The sequence below is a fragment of the Equus caballus genome, chromosome 5 (assembly GCF_041296265.1).
Source record: "Equus caballus isolate H_3958 breed thoroughbred chromosome 5, TB-T2T, whole genome shotgun sequence".
Classification (NCBI taxonomy): Eukaryota; Metazoa; Chordata; class Mammalia; order Perissodactyla; family Equidae; genus Equus; species Equus caballus.
Genome location: NC_091688.1, coordinates 16,107,131 through 16,125,820, shown reverse-complemented (window position 1 = coordinate 16,125,820; position 18,690 = coordinate 16,107,131). Strand labels below are relative to the sequence as shown.

General features: G+C 45.7%; 1 protein-coding gene across 2 annotated transcripts in view; it reads right to left on the bottom strand.

Moving 5' to 3' along the window:
* CACNA1E (calcium voltage-gated channel subunit alpha1 E) overlaps positions 1-18,690 on the bottom strand; it is a 475,091-nt gene that overhangs the window by 184,506 nt on the left and 271,895 nt on the right. The gene's annotated exons all lie outside the window — the stretch shown is intronic.

Sequence of the window (18,690 nt, the reverse complement as noted above, 5' to 3'; positions counted from 1 at the left end):
TACATGAGTGCAGGGCCTGGCACTATGCAAGGAGAAGCTACTGGCCCCAAGGTACCCACTGCCTCCAGGGGCCAAGCCCAACCACTCCAGCTCTTCCCACTTGCCAGACTCATCCCAAGGAAAGTGTACTCAACCTCAGTTCCTATTCCCAAATGATGTCACAGCTGCCTTCTCCATGAAAAGCATTATGTCCAGCCTGCCTGGAAGAAGGGTGGGAAGTTCTATGTGCTGTGTTGAACTCCGATATCTGGAAAAAGGTGACGGGGTTTGAGGGTCCTGATTATCCTCCCAAAAGGAAGGCCAACAGAAGTGGGGAGGGTTTCCCAAAGGCGCACACTCTGGTGATGGGTGGGCCCCCAGGCTGAGACAGGCTCAGGGTAGAAGTACTCCCCTGCTACAGGCCTCAGAAGGCACCAGGACTTGAAGGCTGGACATTTGGGCACGACTCATGGGAGTCAACAAATCAGGATGAGTCCAGCAAACACGAGAAGCCTGGCCCCTCTCTTAAAATCAGTGCTTCTAGAATAAGAATAGCTAGCCAGCACCGTCACCCACAGGGGACGGCAAAGAGTGGAGGAAGGGTCAGAGGGCAGTCCCCAAGCTTCATTTCAGCTAAGTGCTGCATAGCTTCTACCGTCACTCTGCCTGAGCTACGGTCAGAGATCACAGGTGGGCTGCTGCCAGCCTGATCCCCCCTTCCCTGGGCACCCCATGGTGAGCCAGCACACATCACCAGAGACGGAAAGACAGGCAGGCGGAGGCAAAAACAGGACAGGACAAGAAACTGGCTCCTCTAATAACTAAAGAATCCTTCCTGGGTAATCAAGAATTCCTTAGTACAGAGGATCAAAGGTGAAAAATGCTTAATAGCATTGGACCAGTCTTCAAGTGGCCCAAACACTCCAGGACTTTCATCAAAAGGACAGCCCTACTTTAACATTCTCTCTTAAGAAAATACAAAAAAACGAAAAAAGTGCCATGAGCAAAGTTTCCAGCTAGGCACAGTGTGGGGGGAGGGGGTTACCTTGGAAATACTAATTACAGTGTTCACACAGCCATGCCTCACAAAAAAGTCAGTTTTCACATACAGCCGCTCCCTACAACAATATCACAATCAAAATATAACACATAAGCATATTAAACAACTTCTCTATTCTCCTTAATGGCCCTTTATCAACACTTATTTTGACAGTTGTAGCATAATGGTTAAGAGGAGGACTCCTTGGTTTTCTCAACTGTAAAACAGGGATGGAACAGTCCTATCTCAAAGGGTTGTTGGGAAAACTAAGTGAATTTATATCTATAAAGTGCTGGCAACAGAGCCTGGCATATAAGATGTGTTACATAAGTGCTTGCTATGATTCCTCACCCTGGTCTTTCCACAACACTAAATATCCCCAAGGATAAAACAAGAGGTCTTCCAATTCTTAAGGCCAGTAGGTTTTCCTTCCTGGTTTTAAGGTTCACTTACCTCCAATTCATTCACAGATTCAAACGCTACCCAGCGGTGTTTGAGGTTTGCTGTGACACCAGCTCTGAGCCTGGATGAAGGCCTCAGGAGGACTCCCTGGGGAATTCTGATCTCCTCCCTGTCTCCCAGTCAGAGACTCCACAGTTATCTCTATGCATAAATATGAATTTTGTGGACCCTCAAATGAATGACTGTTGCTTTTGTTAATATGACCTCAATGAGCCCCTTGGTGGATTCATCTAACCTCAAACCTGGGATGGTCAGTTTGCTACTAATACTAAGGACGCCCAGGTGAATAGCTCAACCCTGGGGAGGCCAGCTGGCTTCTCCCATGAGAATGCTGTTCTGAGAGCACAGATTAGGTCCTTTATGGAAGTCAATCATCTTACAAATGCACTCCACTGGTAACCAGAGGGCCTGGTACAATGGCTAGGGAGTAATAGTAACTGTAACAGATACAGTGCATTGACCATCTCCCCTCCCCAAACACACCATGAACTCATAGTCTATCACTTATTCACTCAGCAAATATTTATCAAAAACTTATCTTGTGTCAGATATTCATCCGAGCAGCAACTGTTCACTGCAGTGAGTGAGACAAAATTCCTGCCCTCATGAGGCTTATACTCTAGTGAGATGAGCTAGCCTGTAGACAAAATAAATGGGTAAAATATATGCTGTGGTAAATGGCAATAAGTACTCTGGAAAGAAAGAAAGCAGGAAGGGAGATAGAGAGCACTGTGAAGGGGGAAGTCCAATTTTAAATAGGGAGGTCATGAAAGGACTCACGGAGTATAGACTTGAGGAGGGGAAACAGTGAGCCCACTCTGATAACTGGGCAAGAACTTCCAACAAGACAGCACAACAGCAAGGCTCCGAGGTAGGTGCATGCTTGATGTGTCTAAAGCATGAAGACCACTGTGGCTGGAGCAGGTAAGTGAGGAGATGAGCAGAAGGTGGTGGGGAGCAGGTCGGCTGGGGTCTGGTGGATCCCCACAAGAGCCTTGGCTTTCACTCAACAAGAGAGGAGAAGCCACTGGAGGGTTCCCCACAAGAGTGGCCTGCTCTGACTTACATTGACCAGGGCACAGACTGAAGAGGAGCAATGATGCAATCAGGGAGACACTGCAGCAACTTAGGCAAGAGATGTGGTGGCTTGGACCAGGGTATAGTGCTGGAAGTCAGGTTGGAGGGCAGATTCTGGATAAATACGGAATGCAGAGTCAACAGTAATTACTGATGAGTTAAATATGGGGTATAAGGAAAAAAAGAGAAATCAAGAATGGTTCCAAGATTTGGTAGCTATAGTGTCTACTAAGGAATGATATAACAAGTATTAATAATGATGTACAGGTGAATGATGTACAAAGTGAGACCAGCTGGGAGACAATAGATGCCTCTGAAAGCAGTAAAGGAATTAGGAGAGGAGCCATGTATTTGGAAAAGGGAGCATTCCAGCATTTGGCACAGTGTCTAGCACATAGTAGGTCTTCCATACATGCTTTTTGAATGAAAAGGAGTACAGTTACAGAAATAAAAACCAAGCTTTGCAAACAACATTCTCTTGAGGGAAAATATAATTTTTACAGGAGAAGAGGAGCAGACAAAAGGAAAAGGAAGCAATTCTTGGTCCTCTTCTCTATCTATACCCTCTTCCTATGGGACATCCGCCAATCAATCCCATGACTCTAAAACCATTAATAGATAGATGCTTCTCAAATGTGTATCTCCTGTCCTGCCCTCTTCTCTGAGCTCCAGACTCATACATCTAAACACTCACTCATCATGACAACTCCAACTTGGATAGCTCATAGGCACCAAATAGGCATTTCAATTTAACATACTTCCAACTGAACTCCCGACCCTGCCCAATCAACCTACTCCTTCTCTAGGCTTTTCCATCTTGGTAAATGGCAACAATATTAATATATTAATGCAACTGAGGAGCCATCATTGGTCCCTGCCTTTCTTTCACACTCTACATTCAATCCATTAGCAAATCCTACCAGCTCTACCTTCAAAATATATCCCAATCTGACCACTCTTGTCATCACCAGTATGACCATTCCAGACTTTGCCACCATCACCTTCTAACCACTTCCACTCTTGTCCCACCACAGCCAGTTCTCCACACAGTAGCCAGAGTGATCTTTCAACATAGATCAGATCATATCACTCATCTGCTCAAAATACTTCAAAGACTTCCCATCAAACATGAAACAAAATCCAACGAGGCCCAATGTGATCTGGCCCCTACTCTCTCTCTGATCCCTTAGCCCTCCATGTCCTCTTGGAATGCCCTTGGCCTTCCTGCTATTCCTTGAATCTATCAAGCAATCACTCTGCCAAGCAAGTCACTGTGTGGTTTCTCTTTGAAGCCTTTCCTGACCACCTCACACAGAATATGGCCATCGTCTTCATGCCCCCATAGCACTCGGTCCACAATGCAGAAAGGGATTATAAGACTTTATCATGGCATCAATAAGAACACAGTCTGTCTTCTCTCGTTAACGGCAAGAACAAAATCTCTCTTACCATCCAACACCTTGCACAGGTCCTGGCAATTAGGAGGCCCTCTAATGTTTGCTGTGTAAATTAAGTTGAACTGAATTGCCCAATCATCCACCACCTCCTCTCCTATTCTGCTCTGACAGCAGTAGGGAGTGGTGGAAAGAATCTGGGCTTTTCTAGTTGGGCAATGCTAGGTTCCAATCCAGGCTTTCCATCTCCATAGCTGTACAACCTTGGGCAGGTCACTCAACCTTTCTGTGCCTCAACTGTCTCATTTGTTAAATGAGGAATGATCAGAGTCGACTTCAAGGTTACTGTAAGAACTACAGGTCACATCTGTAAAGTGCCCAGCATGGTGCCTGGCACACAGTTGGTATAAGGTAAACGGTAGCTGTATTATTATCCATGTGCCTCCTGTCTTTCATCTCTCTTTTCAGCATTACCTAACACTCAGAGATCCTGACAAAGCATGGTTTGTCCCAAGAGAGGAAGGGTAACACAACGGCAGAGGCAAAAAGATACACAGCTGGGAGGAAAGGCTTCACCCCAGGTGGTACAAGGGGAAAGTGGCAGACTGAAGCCATGGGAAACCGGCAAAAGCCACAGAGGATCCAGGTCCGCACAGAGGTCATAGCTCCTCTGAGTGCCAGGGTGGGTCTCATAAAGGAGAGTGGTTGTCACAGCAGAAAAGGATATGCAAGCTCTTCCAAATGAGAACAGGAATTTAATTAAACCAGGAGAGAAATGAGAGATGGGGAGATGATTAAGGCCCCAGGATATTTCCTTCCCTGGAGGCGAGGGGAGGAGGCAGGGCAGAGCTAGAATTCACCCCCACTCACAATCTGCCCCTTTCCTCCCTGCCCCTCACCCCATCTCCTCCACACCCCCTATTTCTCGCTCCTCCTGGGCATCCTTCTTCCTCCTTTTTTTGGACACCAAGGCCCCTACCCCAAAACCAGCCTTGTGCAAAGCTCTCCCTCAAGACATATGTGCTGCTGACTCATTCTCCCAGCTTGTAACAAAGCTTAAAACTTTTAATTCCCCAGTTATTATCTTTTCTCGCTCTTTCTTCTTCATCTTGCTTCATGTTATGAATTATGTACACTACTTCTGGTACTCAAGGAAGACCCTTTATCAAATCTGTACAAAAGAGAACTCAGGAGTGATTTTGATCGACCACGAGTCTCTTGAAAGAACAAAGAGCTACCCAGGCCTGCAGGGAGTTCGAGCGTAGGTACGCACCCACACACACGCATCCCGGGGGACACACCGCTCCGTGGAGATGAGACTCCTGAAACCTCATTTGGATCCAGTGACTATAATACACACTATGGACATTCACCCTTGAGTGTCTGCCCTCTGTTAGGCCGCACAAGGCTGGGGCACACAGGAGACAGATGTGATCATGTCAGGCAGGCCAAGAGGCGAGCGTACCTTTCCAGGGAGGGTAGGTCATACAGACTTTGTGCAATCTACAATGCTACTCTATGCCTTAGTTTTTTTATTTATAAGTTGAAATCAAGATATGTCCACAGGAGGCTGCTTTCCAAATGCCTGAGACTGAGAAAGCTCTTCAAGATCCTCCGGCAAAAGGGCTTGATGGACACAAGCTTCAGCACACGCACGCTGCACCCTACTGAAGGGAGGGAAGAAACAACGATGTGTTTCTTTTGGCCCCTTTCTCTGAATCTCCTTTGCCCACTCTCCCGTCTTTCTCCCTCCTCATCGCCCACCTCCCAAGTTGCTAAAGGCTCCCGAAATCCAGTTTAAATAACCTACTTTGCAGTTTATTTAGCTCTAAATGGAAGTCGTAAGACAAATGCAATAAATAACTCGGGTACAAAAGAGAGGCACGCGCCCTCCTTCTCACTGTCACACACACGTGCACACACAGACTAAATACGGGCAATTACTCTCTGTGGTAACCTTTCCCAGGCTTGGCATGCTGACAGTCACAGCTGCTCCGAGTAGTGCAGGGTGGCAGGCAAGGGTCACGTCCCTGGGTAGACTGAGGTCCTAGACGATGGACCAACACTGGCTGGCTCAGTGAGGCGGTGGAATCTGTAGTCCAGGAGCACTGGAGCCACGGATGCCCACCCATTGATCTTGGTGACTTGGCTAGCATGGGTGCCTCTCTGCTATTCCTTCCCAACTTGTTCAGGTGGATTGCTCCCTGAGGGGCTATGTCACGCCACTCTGGTGCAACCTGCTAAGGAAGAGGAACCTGTCACAGACAGAGGAAAGGAGGAGACCTGGGGAAGGTGAGGAAGGTAGGGAGAGAGCCCTGACTGGAAACCCTGGGGCAAAGGGAAGCTTGAGACAGAGATGTGCCTGCCTGACTGCCCAGCCCCACCTGAGTTGAGGGGACACGTGCTGCCCGGAACTTGAATGTGACATGACTGGTGGTGAGGGAGGTGTGATCACCTGGGTGTGCACGTGCCTGCTGCCCTTTGGGTCTGGCCTTTCCTTCCAAATCATTAAGGGCAGCCTCTCTGATTCAATAAGAAGCTGTAACTGGCACACCCACAAATACAGGCCGGGGCCACACCTCAACCATTCAGATAAAGGAGGAGTCCCCTGGGAAAGGACTCAAGCTCCTACACTCCCTTTCTTTTCTGCTTCATCTAGAAATCTACTGTTTTCATACAAATTACTCAGGGAGTGGGGCCTTTGTTTTACATCATCAAGGAAACGACTGAAAAAGGTCATGGTATTTACGATATTTTGTGCACAAAGGAAAGAGAAAGATCCTAACAATATTTTGAATATATATTTTACCTCTCTTCCAAGGGAACCCATTGACCATATCTGTCAAAACACATTTAAAGATGATATGTGTAAAATCTGCATCGTGAGGCTCAATAATAGAAATCCTCCTAACATAACTGTTCATAACCTTAAACTATCTTAATATCATAAATTTATAAAGCGTATCTCAGTGCAAAAAGCACTTTCACACATAGATTCTTAATGGATTCTTACAATCATAATATGAACTAAGTACTGTGTTCCAGTTTAACAGAAGACGAAAATGAGTCTGAGGTGACGTGCCTTGTCTAAGACCATGGTTGGGGGAGGGGAGATTCCAAGAACAACAAAACGTGACCTTGAACTCAAGTCTTCTCAGTACAGTCCAAGGTCTAACACTACCTTATTCCTCATGGTATTTGCAATACCAGCCTAAATCGTTTTCTAAGATATTCATTCTTCAGTGACAAGTCATATAAACGGCTTTTAATTTTTGTTAAAAGTAATGTAAAAAGCTCAAGGCCAGTAGAATGGAAAAGAAAACTCAAGCACCAAGCTGCTCATAGCAATACTGTGCATTCACAAGTAAATCATTTATACCAACATAATTATATTAATAGATTAATCTATTATATAGATAAAAGTCTATATCACTGTAGGTATTTTTAGCTTTCACACGTCAGAGAATTTTCACAAAACAAAAACAAGAGAATGTGGGCTTGCAAGAGGGTTGTTAACGTTTTTGGTTTGCCAAGGACATTAACATTTAAAATTTTTAAATTCAGTTTCAAGTTAAGCAAATTTAGTTTCATTTAAAAAAAACATATTGGGGGCCGGCCCAGTAGCTCAGGGGTTTAAGTTCGTGCGTTCTGCTTTGGCAGCCTGGGGTTTGCCAGTTCGGATCCCAGGCATGAACCTACGCACTGCTTATCAAGCCAAGATGTGGCAGGTGTCTCATGTATAAAGTAGAGGAAGATGGGCACAGATGTTAGCTCAGGGCCAATCTTCCTCAGTAAAAAGAGGAGGATTGTCGGCGGATGTTAGCTCAGGGCTAATCTTCCTAGAAAAAACAACCATATTGCCATTATTCTCTCATTATGCCAAACTGGTAAAAATTTGGTCAAGGGCTCAGCCCCAGCCCTTCCAGAAACACTGCTGTAGCTAAATGTCAGGTCTGCCCTGACACGTACAACGTGTAAGAAGTCCTGAAGCACATTAGAATTCAGCAGCAGCTGCAACATCAGCATTTCCCCAGCTATTCAGAAGTTATGCAAGTTAGCAAGAATGGTATGAACACTTAAAATGCCTTCAGAAGTCATTTTCACACCAAATACAGGTATGTTTTTCAATATGTACATGATATAAACAACACTATATTTCCAAGCAAAAACACAGGATATGAGAGCACCCAGCACACAGAACAGAGACAGAGAGCAAGCAGATGCCAAGGACTAGAAAATGAGGGGAGAATTTGCCTTACATGCCCCTGAAGCCACCAGACACTCTCTTTGAATAAGCAAAAAGTAATCTGCTCATTTAGCCAAACTGAGTTTATAAGTGCACAGCTCACATAAGCAAAGAGTTATAAAATGAACACTCACATAGCAAAGGATGAGTGTATTTTTCAAAGCACTTTCATATGTTTTCTTTGATGTAATTGCTACAAGACTCTTCCGAGGGAGGAAGAGCAGGTGGTGTTGACCCCATATTACTCATGAGGAGACGAATGCACATTTACTTATCCATCGACTCGACACTTAAAAAGAGAGCCGTGTTTTGCCTGCAATCACAGGGCTCGTGGCAGAAGGGGATGCAGGGGCCGTGCTTCCGTTAAGTATCAAACCCTAAGCTGGTGCTCACAAAGGTAAAGAGCAGAGCTTGTAAAAAGTCCAAGTCAAAGATGGATTCAGCAACAGAAAGTGATTCGAGAAACAAAATCACGGTGTGCGTGTAGGGGGTCTTCTGTTTGGGGGCTGTTCTTGCACACGTTTCATCACAGAAGAAAGGGCATGCTTTTTCTTCCTTCTGTTCCAACCCTAACCATCTCTCAGATTGCCTAGGTATGCGTCTCCTTAAGAGCATTTCAGAGCCAGGTTCCAAGCCAGGGAGGCCAACTGTGTCACAGAAATAAGCTGCTAATTACAGACAAACTCTCTGTAAACACTCAAATAAACTATCATCCCCCTACTTTTCACTGGTTGTTTTTTTGTTTTCCTCTCCACCTGTCACAGGAGAAGGGAGCAGGAAGCTGAGCTGGAGTGAAGCAGGGAAAGCAGACCATAGTAACAGTGGTGACAGCCCCCTGTCAAGATGAGCATGTCCCTCCTGACAGCCGCTCACTCATCTGAACACAGAACCTGTGCCACAGATGCCGATGGCCTGGGCAGTCTGGAAGCCATCCACCTTTGGTGAGTTCACAGAGCCACGCTGTGAAATCAGTCCTTCAGTGGATGTTTTCCAAATACGTAATCATGTCTGGGGAACTGTGGTTGATGCTGCAAGACAGAATGATGTTTCGATAAGGAAAAAGGACAGAGACACCTAAAAGACAATAAGACAATAATAAGACAATCTGGGAAAAACACTGAATGAATGCTATGGACATTGAGGTCTGGGGGAGACGGCTCCGAGGAAAGATCTCCTCTTCTTTGAATTTCCCAGGGATAGTCAGAGAAGGCTCTGTGGAGGAGGGGCCACCAAAGTTTTGGAGGAAGAAACTGAGCTCAGTAATCACTGAGAACATGATGCAAAATTGTCAAAGATGCAGATGGAAGGAACAAAGGGATGAGGCTGAGAGACAGGAAGGGAGGAGTCTGAGAGGAGCAGATCTGCACAGTGAGCAGCAGAAGATGCCCTGCTTGTCTACTCTAGGTGAGTGGTTTTCACATGATGTTCTAAACGATAATACGACACCATAGTGTTTCCTGGGCGCCAGGCACATGCCAACAGCCTGATCCGAGATATCTCACTTCATTCTCACTCCCACTCCATGAGGTGGGTTCCATTATTCTCACTTTACAGATAAGACACAGAGGTCAAGTCAGTCACCCAAGTCCCACAGGTGGTAAAGGTGGGGCCAGGTTCCCCAACCACTGTTAGACCACCTGGAGCATCAGAAACCATTCTTTCAAACAAGATCTTTATCAGCGCATCAATGCCTAAACTTATTAAAATGGACACCTTTTGGCATAAAAGCATGTTATCTATTTAACAAAAGCATATTTATAATGTAAAACAGGTATTTAATATAGCATCAATCACTCAAAAAAATGAGGTTGCTTTTTGGAAGATAAAAATTGGAAGTCGGGGTTACAGATGACTGCGGCAGTCTCGAATCAGCTTTGGCTTCCAGTTTCTCTCTGTATTTTGCTTTAGTTTCACAGTATTGAGAAAAGCCTGAATCATACAGAAAAGTAATACTGTGCTCACTTATATCACTTTATGTGAGCAAACAAGCTCAGGCCTGAATTTTTTTAAAAGACTAACACAGAACTACAAGCTCTCCAATCAATAGCACATTATCCAAAGTTCAAATGAAGGCAGAGAAGCCAAAGAGAGCTTGACTCCGAGGTCTGCCCAAAAAGGAGTTAAGCCAGCACGACCACAGGTGGTCTCTGAGGGTGAAAATTTGGTCTATAACACACTGACTATGTGTGACTTTTTAAATTAGTTCCATTTATTCTCAGAATTTTCTACTTCCTCAATTCTAAGACATACCTTTCTTCACCGTTGAGGGTTTTGGAACTCAGAATATATGAATACATAACCTATAGAATGTAGGTTTTCTCCCCCATTGAAATACTGTTATTAAATTTTAGTAGATCTTATAGTCAATGGTATGCATCTTGGATTCAAGGAATTGCAGTAGCCAAAAGATCTATTTTAAAATAGAAGTCACCAAAGTCTATCTAAGGATCTCAGCTGACAAGTCCCCAGCCCAGGGCAATGGGCAGTGGCCTAGGGAAGGCAGACAGGAGAGAGAGACCAGAGGGCAGAGGAGGGAGGCACCTGGCAAAGCGTCCACAGAGGACGGAGATGCCAGTGGTTCTGGTCCTCTGTGACCACCATAGGCTGCTGCGACCCACCTGCTCCCGGGGGTGAAGTGCCCAGCCTCAGGCTGCTGCTTCCCAAGAAGAAGGAAGCTAGTGGGGATAAAAATCAGAAGGCATCCCAGGTCCTCTGGGGCTGGGCTCATCACTGTGGCTTCTTTATTTTATTGCAAGTGTTGTGATTTCCCAGAATATCAGACATTCATATGCAGATGATAAACCAAAGCTAACTCACCAGTCAAACATCAAATCTATTTCTTGTGACTAACGCCACTACTCTGCCTCTCCAGGAGTACAGGGAATCCTTTGTTTCATCCCATGGACAAACAATGGGAGCCCATGGGAGAGGTAGGAAGGCAGTGGGGATTCTCAGGAGTCCCTGTAAAGAGAGTTCTCCACAGTGTAAAGGGCGGCCCCCTGGCACCTAGCACCCTGGAGGAAAGAGGCTCTTGTTCACGCCTTCCCTCTCTTTGGGAGAGAACCAGGTGCAATTGAGGGCCTGAGCATACGTCAACAGGAAAAGCATCAGCTGGAGCTTCAACACTGAGAAAAAGTTGAGCTCTAACTGCAAAACATAAGACTTGAAGAAGGCAAAGATGGGCAAACTATGCAGACTATTTTTCATAGACATGGAATGAGGAAGGGTCAATGAGAGGGTCCTCAAGAGAAGTTAGCACTCCCAACCCCCCACCCCCAATTTTAAAGTCAGTTTCTGAGAACTGTGCCTGAAAGAAAGTAAAAATGTAGAACAGCATCTAATGCACAATAGGCAAATGATGCCCCTGGTTTATTGTCAACAGCTCTGATTTCTTTGTCCAACAGCCTGTCCAACAGGTTGCAATTCAGTATCACTGGCTCCCCTGGAGTTCGCCAGCCCTCACTGAAAGCAGGCCTAGAGCCTACACAGGCTCCCAGGAAGCTCCTTGTAAACGAACTATTCCCTCCTAGTCCTCCCAAAGATCTCTGCTCACTGTGTCCCAATCATTCTCTATATTCAGTTTGCCTTGTTGTTACAGAAATGTGTGTGCTCCCAAGCACATGACTGATAACCCCTTCTAGTCTCAAGTCAGTAAATTAACTTTCCTGAGAGCCCAGTGTGTGTCAATCACTTTATGTTAGACAAATACTGAATAAAGCAGGGACTCATGAAAATCCATCTAGTAGGGGAGACAGGATGAAGCCTTTTTCTTCAGTTCTCTCCCACTCTGCACCCCACCGCCCCCTCCCCATGCCTAGCAATTACAGTCATGTGGAACAGTGGCTCTCAAAACTTCAGTGTGGCCTCACGATCAGGCGGAACTTTGCAAAAATAGATTCCTTCCTCCCACCTCTGGAGCTGCTGGTTCATTAGATCTAGGCAGGGCCCAGCAATCTGCAGTTCTACGAATTGCCCCCAGGTGATTCGAAGGTGGATCACGCTCTGAGGGCTACTGAAAGAAAGTGCTCAATAAATACTTTTCCAGTGAATGATAGATTGAGGAAAAAATGAATAGAGACCTCCTGGCTTGCCCAGTGTGCCAGAGACTGGATCTGCGCCATCCCTATTTGGCTGAGATTCCGTAAGGATTTGGGCTCCAGAGTGAGCCAGTGGAAAGGATCTGAAACAGCCACTGAGTCACCAATGCACCACCCCAGTTAATTTCTGCTCCTTAGTCCTAAGGCCTGGTGTTGCCTTAGAACAGAGGGATCATAGCCTAAGGCTGTGAGACACATCAGGCACCGAGGCCTCTGGTCACAGATCAGAAATTAAACTGTCTATTAGAGTGGGCTAAAAGAAAGGAAGGGAACTGAGAGAGCGAGACTATCAGCTCCGCACAGACAAAAGATCTGGAGACCGGCCTGGTGTGCGGCATGAAATTCAGGCACCTGATCAGGAGGCGGACTTGGTATATTTGGAATAAACCCCAAACATAATGGCATCCCTGGTTGACAAATTATTAAGAAACCAAGATGGATAGGAAAGAGTAGGAATAATTTCAGGGTGGAGGCAGCTATGGATGGGAACATGTGAGTGTGAGGGAGAAAGAAAGAAAACCCTGGTTTCTTCCCACAGAGGGAGCCAGGGAGTGGAGCGCTGTAGACCCCGGGCTCCTGGCCCAGCGGGCAGTGGGGAGGAGGAAAGCATTGCAGGGTTTAGAGAGAGGACAAGTAATTACCATGGAGAACAGGCTGCCAGAAGCAGCAGCAGAAGCTGCAAACGTAAATGTGTTTAAAAAAAGAGTTAGACAGACACTCCGCGGAGGAAAACAAGATTACAGAGTACAATGCTTGTGAGGAAGGTGGGCGGGCCTGGTGGTTTTCAGTCCCCAAATGTTCCCCAAGTCAACATTCTGAATTGGGCTGAAGCAGGGCCAGGCGCCCAGGCATGAAGCCTTAGAGGGGACAGGAGGTGTGCCGAACCTTCTAGTCACAGCTTACTCTGCACATGGCACACACACACCTCACTCATTCACACACTCATTCTCCCTCTACTGGGGGTAGTTAGAGCACCAAATTAGAAATCAGAACATTTGGTTTCAAAATTCACTTCCTACTTCCTCTATGCAATGAGACAGGTTTCTCAACTTATTCCACAGACAAAATTTGTCCAGCAGATTCAAGAGTAACATTTCAAAAAGGGCCCATAATCCATTTATTTTACTCTCTCTTCACAGTCTCTCCCCTACTTCCTTCCTCCCTACCTAGCTCAAATTCCATTGCTATGCTAAGATCCCTCTCTTGACCGTCTCTCATTTTCTCGTACTCACCTGGCAAAACTACTCTGATAAAAACCAACTCTCTACCTACTTCCTGCCTGAACCTCAGTGGCCGAATACAACCAGAGGAAAACACGCCACGTTCACTGGTCCCACTTCAACCTCATCACCACTAACCCCAAGTGGGTCCTGAATGCTGCCCAGCAATCAGGGCCCCGCTCCATTTACTCCCTCACTCTCCTAGAAAACTATTTTACATCTTCTCCTCAAGCTTACAACATTTTCCTCCTTCCTCCTCCACTGATGACCTTACTTCCTATTTCATTGAGAAAATGAAAGCAGAGAAGAATTTCCACAAGCTTCCATCACCATGTCTACCCATGTCCCAGGCTCTGCAGCCTTCCCTCCTAGGACTAGGATGAACCATCAGAGCTCTGCTCCAAGGTGGGCCCTCCACCTGTGCTCTGATGGGCTGAGACCTCATTCCCTCTCACCTTCTTTAGGAGGTTGTTCCACCAACTGTCTTCCCTCACCTTCATCAGCAATGGTTTTTATTCTGAACGGTTCATTCTCATCAGCGAACGAATGGTACTGCTTCCACCTGTCCCATTTTCTCTGCTTCCCTTTCAAATAAAACTCAACACAACGGTCTCCTTGCTTCCAACCCTTTCTTAAACCTTCTGTAATCAGGCTTTCAGCCTTCCAAGTCCACTCAGACTGCTCCTGGCCTCTGATGGTTAATTCTCAGCCTCATCTTATGTGACCCATCAGCAGCATTTGACCCAGCTGATCCCCTCTATTTCCTCTTTCCAGAAGAACTCTCTTCACTTGGCCTCCCAGGGTACCACACTCCCTGATTTTCATCTTTCCTCCCTACTCTTCCTTCTCAGTCTTTTTGCTGAAACTCAATTCACCAACATCTTAACACTGGAACTCAGTTCTGGAACCTCTTTTCTACCTATAGTTAGATATTTACTTCCCTGGTGGATTATCCAGTCTTAAGACTTTAAATATCATCTATATACTGAAAACTCCCAAATTTATATCTCCAGCCTAGGCGTCTACCCTGAACCCATTTATCCATCTCCCTCCTTACATCACTATAGCAAATAAACATCGCAAATTCTTAATTCACGTCCAAACTCAATTCTTAATCTTCCTCCCAACCTACTTCACCTCTGAGCCTTCACGGGAAAGGGGACAGACTAACTTCTGTCCCCTGAGGATCCACTCATCAACCCCTCTGTGTACAAGACAAGTCACAGGTGAAGGGATACTGGTATCAGATTCCAAGTGTCATCTGTATTACAGGGTCCCAGGCTCTTGCACGGACACAGGAAGAGGCAGTACAGACAGGGATATGGGGAAAAACAGCCTAATTCAAAGCATGACTGATCCTGGATACAGAAGTCTACAGATTTTACCAACTATATACCTCATCCTAGGTCAGCTGGTACAACTGATTGCTCTACCACCATAAGATGATGGTAGGTTCCTGTCCCTTATTTGTCAAATGAGTTTTGAGTATGTTCTGTTCCCAGGGCATGTGTAGGAGGTGGTGGGGGAAGACTGAAGCAAAGACGAGTAGACATATCCCCTTGTGGAACTCAGAACCAAAAGCGTTCTCTGTAGATACCATCAAATCGTAGAAACTTCAGGAAACTGGAGATGGCAGTTTTTCATCAACCCTTGGATATGGCGTTATTCTTTCAATGTGCTTATGCATAACACAGACAAGCAAAATGTCAACGAGGCAAAAAGTGGATAGCTGTTAACCATTTAACAAAAATTAACGATGTGCAGCTGGGAGAAGACAATTTTAAAAAGGGCCATAGGCACTGCTGGAGACCAAAGGACTTCTGATGAGTCAGGAAGACTCTCAGAAAGCATCCAGACTACAAGTTGCCTCTTCTTGCCAAAAGCCAGTAAAGTCTACAAAAATTTCCTGCACCACAGCAACACAGAGTGTCCTAGGCAGTCATTATTTTCACACCTGCAAAGCTGGAGAAACAGCACACCTCCAAGAAATTTCCACATCTGCATGAGTTTACCAATATCAAGTGAGAAGAGAAATAGCTCAAGCTACACAAATTCAGATGAAAAATACTGAACTTTCAGAGCACAGATTCGAGAAATCGCAAACAGAGACTGGGAACTTCTGCAATCTGTATATTAGTCCTCATAACACAAACAGCAGATAACACAAATCCAGAATGACAACAGAGAAATAAGACTCAGACCAGAATCAGGAGAAAGTCAGTTCTCAGAGCCACATCTAGCCCAGGAGAAGAGGGTAGAAGTTAACACTGGAGCCACAGTAACATCTGTAGAGTGAACAACATTGATCAGAGGGAGAATGTATTGTACTGGAGACAGAACCCCTATCCAGATTAGGAGAAAGAAAATGAATTAAACTACTAAGAATAGGGGAGAGTTTGCAAGTTGAGGAGACCTTTGGAGAGACAGTCAACACAGGAAACAGCGGCCAGCAGAAGCATAGACTGCTTTGCATTCTTTCTACCACAAGAGGGAGGGAAGCCAAGAAAACAGTTGGAGTTTGACCAAGCAGAGTTGAAGTTTGGGTAGAGACTAAACTGAGCATGCAGGACTCCAGGATGCCCTGACAATGGAACCCTCCCCCACTTATAATAATACGTAATCATGAGAAAAGCTACATGCAAAAGAAGTTAATAGTAATCAATGGCGGACAACACGGGTCACAGGAGGCATTCAGGAAGAGCCTGCTCAGCAGAAAAGGGATGCAAACAGGAAGGAAGTATTTAAGTTGCATATTAAAAGGTTAAACTGAGTCCCCATGCTTGAGAGAGCTTCTGTGTGCAGTGTAAACCTAAAGGTTCTCCAATTGGTTTGGGTGAAACTGGTGCCAATAAATTTTACATATTTGTTGCTGCTGTTGAACAGAAGAGGCATTGGATGGGGAAACAGGAGCTCCCCTTTTCAGTGTGGCCTGTGTGTGGAAATACAGCAGCTGGATGAATTGGGCCTTCTCAGAATAAGTGGTAGAAAGGGAAATGAAGAGTGCTATATTTGCATCTTATTAGTGGTGGTGGTGATAATAGCACAGTGAGCAATTTCTCTATATGCAGAAACGTACATAATACATACATGTATTTATAATATTAAGTTGACTAGTTGTTCTTAGGCAATTCCACGGTGTGCAACCAGTTCTAATATATACGTAAAATTTTGTCATTACAAAGCCCTGAGTTAAAATTAAGAGAAGAAAGAAAAATACTCAGGTATTGTTGACACGGGCTACTAGAATCTTCAATTTTTCAGCCAAGATCCTAGGCAACTCTAATCTCACACTTTCAATGGGCATAATAAGCACATTCAGAGGAAAGGGAGGTGAATTAATCTGTACTATTTAAATCGCTATTTTCCTCCCTCTCCCAGTCCTTCTTTCCTACCCAAGCTGAATGGGTGAATTTGGGTAAATTTAAAGCTTAAATGATGCGACTCCACCATATACTGCAAGCCCTATGTCCAACAGCATGAAGAGTCCACTACTCTGAACCTGCTTCTCCATTGTCAGCAGACAACCCTAACTCCAGCATCTGCATCCAGCTCCTGTAAGAAAGCTCTGCCTGGGTCATGCTTCGCTCCCCAACAGTTCGCTGCTCAAGTGAAGCCCAGCCTTTGCTGGCTCTCTCTTCCTACAGAGCCAGACTTTACCCTTTTCCACTGGCTGAAAACTGGGTGCCTTTTTCATCCAACTTATCCTGTACCAAGGTGTAGTTATCCACCTAACTATGCCTATCACCTCTGCCTATGGATTCCCGCTCCATGCTCTGCCCTTAGATCCAATGCATTGGAAAGTGATGTCATTTCTAAGTGGACCTAAGTTCATTCTGCCCCAAGAGAAGCCAGCCTCTTTTTGGAAACCAGCCCTACAGCTCAACTAGTTCCCTCAACCCTGGATCCAGCCACAGGGGTAGCATAGGAGGCCTTCAGTAAACTGAAGTTCAATGACTGATGGCCTGGAAGTCAGAGGGAGCGTGAGTCTAGCCCTGGGAGCCCATGCAATGAAAGGTTTCAGGGGATCTGCAGTTTGACCTCTTCTCCTCCCTGCTTCCTTGATAGAGCAAACCTAGGGAGGGGAGCAAGATCACTGTCCCTTCATGTGACCTCCATCCCTATGTTGGGTAGATAACTGGAGATAGAAGGGAATTTGAAGAGAGCACTATGAGAGCAGGGAACGTGGCACTTTTTTTCTCCCTCTGTTTCTCTAATGCCTAGCACAGTGCTTGACATACAGTAGATGCTCACTTAACATGTGTTGAAAGAATGAATGAATGAATGAATGAACAAAGGAACTAATGCTAGTGATGAGTGATTCTCCAGCTGTGCTCTTGCTTGTCTCAGTACCACCTGAGCCTTGGCTCCAGAGGACCAACAGATTGCGCCTGTATCTTCAAATACAACACTTCCCCTTTCAGGCTTTCAATGCATTTATCACATCACTTAGGTGAGTCTACACATGTAATTGAAACACATCACTCCCAAAGCCCCACAAGTGACACCAGCCACTGTGGGGCCAGTGCTGTAATTTCCAGAGGCACCTGGCTAGTCTGAGTGACATGGCCTCAAGACATTCTTCACATCTCAAATGAGGAGCGACTGCATGCATCAATCTTGCCTCCCTTCCCTCCTTCCTGTCACCTCTCACAACTGGTGAGAATCCCAGAGTGTCCTCAAGGTTTTTCTAGGTCACACATAATCCCTGGGCTTGCTGGGCATAAGCTGGCCCTTGGGACTTCCTCACTGCCCTTTAGAGCTTTAGCATAACAGCCTATGGCTCTTTTCTGCAAAGCTCCATCCTGCCTTGCTCCAGCTATATGGGAATGGATCCAGGTTAGTAATGGACATTTACCAAGCACCTAGTATTACAGGTCTTACACACATCCTGGCTCTCCAGGCGTTATAATCTGACTGAGTCCATTCTGAGACATAGCATTTCCTTTCCCTCCAGTGTAGATTATACCCAGAGCTCCTTCTAAAGGGGCCTTTGTATAAGCCACGCCATGCCCCACCCAATAAGTTTTATACAGATGGAATCAGGCTCAAAGGAAACAGAGGGCACCTTAGGATAAAGGCAGGCTGTGGGAGTGCAGGTAAAAGATGACTATTCCAAAGGTAGCTACCTTGAGGTGGGCTGGCTGGATGCATATGAGGGTACAGACCTTTGTAAGCA